General features: G+C 37.3%; 1 pseudogene; it reads right to left on the minus strand.

The window, feature by feature from the left end:
- Positions 1–1582: 1582 nt before the first annotated feature.
- Positions 1583–4268, minus strand: LOC120186445 (annotated as a pseudogene).

The raw sequence follows: 4268 nt of genomic DNA on the forward strand, positions 1-4268 counted from the left end.
CCTTAGTATTTTTCGCTTGCTGGTTCCATCAAATTAAAGTAACTGGATTTATATTTTGAGAACATAAACGAACGCAAATGAATGAACATACACGAACACAAATGAATGAACATAAAAAAACATAAAATTAATTGAGTTTATATTTGAGAAGAGTTTTTTTTTTCTCTTTCTAAATAATTTTAGGATTTATATTTTCTTTAGTTAGATTCGAGTATTTTTCATTTGGGTCTAAAATTAATTGACTTTAAAAATATTAATAAGTTTAAGGTTAAAATTTATTAAGTCTTAATATTTCAAACGGGTTTGGAGAAACATAAACGAATTGATTACTGACGTTTACGAATTTAAATGAACGAAAGATCTTTTTGTTTATGTTCGTTTATTTAATTAAACAAATATAAACGAACTTTCTATTAAACGGTTTGCTGAAGGTTAGGTTTAGCTTTGCCTTCAGCAAGACATTAACAATCAAAAGGTCAGTTTAGAATTTATAGCAGGATCATATATGTAAGTGTGTCACATACAATCAATGATGGACAAACGATTTTATGTTAGTAGGGTAAATTTATAAAATTTTAACGAATGAAAGCAAATTATTGATAGAAAATACAACGAAAATACTTAAACACATTAGAGTTTGGGGTTTGAATTTCTTCGATAAAGGAAATTAATCGGCAAAGAGATGGCCAAAAATAGTACTCAAATTGCGAGGGAGCAGCTCAACGAAGATAATCGAGTGACTGTGTGACACCAACACAATCAAAATAAATTAATCAATAAAAAATGGGTTAATTTGAAAAGACATCCCCGAATTACGATCTAGACTTCAGATTAGGTTTTTTTATTAAACTTATAATGTTTTAATTAAGTCCTTAAATTACTTGTGAATATCTCGATTAGGTCCTTTTAGAGTCCGGACGGTCTAGTAATTAGCTTAGACGTTAAATGTTGGAACATATCTGACATGTCATATATTTCTAAAAACTTGATATAACAAATGGCCCCTATGCTTGGCAATTGTTCTCAAATCAGTACCTAAACTATATTTTAAACCATTTTGATATCTAAACTTGGTAATCCTTCTCAAAATAGTACACATGACTACAATGGCAATTGTTCTCGATGCTTTCTTTTAGCCTTTGGATTATCGAGTACATATATAATTGTTCATCCGTCATCTTTTTAGGTGAATTACGTATTTAACACTTAAACTATCGTTTTGATCCGTTTTAATACTTAAATTATACTTTGTTTAATGATAAGTCTATGTACTCGCACACGTTTGGGCCATGATGTCTACGTTATATGAATGAACCACTCAAAAGCTCGTACGAGATTTAAGTTGACCTATCTAACCATGACAGAATATTTTTGTCGGAGTAACTAATGAACAAAATCAAAAGTGATATTAGTCGGATAAAATTAAGTTGGTCGCTCTAATTATGACGTAATATTTTCGAGATGTTATTGAGCAAGACGTACTTTTTATTTATAGACAATATTATTCGGTCAGGACAACCGAGTCGAGCAATCATTGTCTGTGTCCCTTCAGAATCAATCCAAGGTCACCTTAGACACATTTCAATCATAAGCTAACACGGTTAATTTGTTGGCAATGGCTAAAACAAATGTATTTACAGTACTCTTAAAGAACATGAGGGGAAACATATTTACATGGAAGCTTTACAAGCTAAAATGGCTATGTCTAAACACCAGATTCAACGATATACTTTGAAATTTGGTTTTCTGCGGCATAAACCTAACGATTAATCCGAGCCGGATGCATCAGGAACACAACTTTAGCAGCCCCAGGTCGTAAAGAAGTTTCTCCGAAACAGAGTTCTCAATGAGAATATCCTACTCTCTTGCGGCGGAGAAGATTTCGAGTCCGCTTCGTCCTTCACGTGAAGTATGGTGAGGCCAATCTCTTTCCGAACCGCTTCGATCGTTTCACTTTTCACTGGATTTCCAGATGCATCGGTCACATAAAATGTGTTTACGGCTTGTGAGCCCCTTGTTGTGACCTCCGCTCGTGTGACGGAAAGTCCGTTTTCTCTAAATATTCGAGTCACGTCCGATAGAAGGCCAACACGGTCGTCGCCACAAAGTGCCAATCTTATGCCCTGCACATCACAAACAATAAACTGATATCAATACAAGCTAGCAAAATGAATAAAAAAACTAGGAATGTTATTGAGATTTCCCTGTCGCCATACCTCGGAAGCTCGCCTCTTAATAGCAGCCTCCAAACAATGAATTACCCTCTGTCTCTCGGCTTCGGAACTAATAGGACAACCGTCCATGTGCCTGATATAGTATTCCTGTCGATGAATGAAATCGATTATAATCTACGAACATATAGGAATTGCTAAGCTAATGAATTAACATAAAACATAACGAGGGAAAACCTGATAAGCCTCTGGTCCTTCTGCTATGATAGTCGCATGGTATACGACATACTGCATATCTGTTAATGTGCAAACCGTATCAAAGAGTAGCTTAGGCCGATCAGGGCACCGCAAGTTCACGACGGTGTAACCTTTAGGCTCACAATTTTCCACAGTTACTAGTGGTTTACTCCGTTCACCAGTTGATCCGGTTTTAGCATCGTCCATATCATAGTCACGGTCAGCATACATCATCTGATGCAGCCTCCTTTCCTTATGCATCGAGCCCACAGAAACAGCGGTGTTAGCACTCCTCTTATCTCTATCCCCTTTGAGGACATAGAGGAGAAGCTGCTTGATCTTCGTCAGTCTTTCGGGATCATCGATCGACAATCCATTCGTCTCATCGGCAATATATACAACTGATGCCATTCTTGAATTATGGGTCCATACTTCAGCAGCTACAATGTTACACTTAAGGTCGGTCAGAACAGCAAAAATCTCCGAGAGCAAGCCCGGGCGGTCTCTCCCGGTCAATTCAATAATCGTCTGTTTTGAGGCGGCTTGAACACCCACAGATCTTGCCAAGGACCGGAAGCTGTACGCTCTCGGTCCCAGTTGCTGAAAACATGTCGAATTGATCATCAAATTTTATGCAACTCACGTGACTCGCTCATAACATGTAGCTAAACCATCATAGTACAGACATACAGAAAACTTTGCCTCTATTTTGTCCAACAACATTGTATCTATTTGTTGATACACAAAGTACAGGATTATGAATATGGTAAAAGACTTGGTTCGGCTCAGTTCGAACTCGATAGAAGCATTCAACATTCGAATGGAACATAAAAAGGCTGCAATAAGGCTAATTGAGAGTGGTTTTTTGCAGCCTTATTGTAACTATGTTGTTCGAGCTCTACATTTTTCTTTAAGTATTCATGTTTGACATGAGAATAAGGCGATATGTGTCGGATATGTACATATCCGACACTCTCATTCGAATTCGAGTACCTCACGTCTCAAATTCGAGCAGGTATCCATAATTTGATGAATTTTTACAAGATAAAAATCTGGGTTTTTTTCTCTCCAGATTTACCTGCTGAATTTTCTCTGCAACATCAACTTCAGATAGCTTGTTGCCCTGTTGATCGGTGACATGGAACACTGCAAGCAAGCAAGCAAGCAAACCATTTTAAGAAGAAAAGAAAACCCAAATCAGAACAAAAAATCCATGGAATCAACAACAAATTTCCACCAAACAGAGTCCAAAAATCAAGAGGCAGATACCATCCATGAACCACTCTCCATCTGAAGAAATGTAAGCTCGTCGAATCATAAGATCCAAGTCGGTTAACACTTGAACCACCTCCAAAAGACTCCCTCTCTTGTTAGCACTATCAACCTGCAAAAAAAATCCGAAAATCCTCAACAAAATCGCCCCTGAAAAAGCAACAAACAATCTCAACAAACCCCAACCGTTCTTCAACCTTGATTAAAGTTGCTTTCCTGCTCGCGGCATTATCAACCGTAACCCTGCAAAAAACCAACAACAACATATAAAATTCTTGAAACTTTCACCATTATCAGGCCAATTAAACATGAAAAACCAACCCCCAAGACCCCCAAAAAACAAACAAAACGGTTTCAAACGAAGAATTATACCTCGGGGGGTTCATACGAATGACGAGCTTCTTGAACTCCTCATCCACGGTTAAAGAAGGAGACCAACAATCCATTGATGATGATGGGGTTATACGTATGAAAAGACGTAGAGAAATGGATGGTTGTTGTTGTTTCAGCACTCGAGAAAAACAAACAGAGAAAAAGGGAGAGTACTGAGTTTGTTATATAATAAGGCTTCTGGGATTCAGAGTTTTG

Source organism: Hibiscus syriacus, unplaced genomic scaffold (assembly GCF_006381635.1).
Source record: "Hibiscus syriacus cultivar Baekdansim isolate YM2019G1 unplaced genomic scaffold, ASM638163v2 tig00113548_pilon, whole genome shotgun sequence".
NCBI lineage: Eukaryota > Viridiplantae > Streptophyta > Magnoliopsida > Malvales > Malvaceae > Hibiscus > Hibiscus syriacus.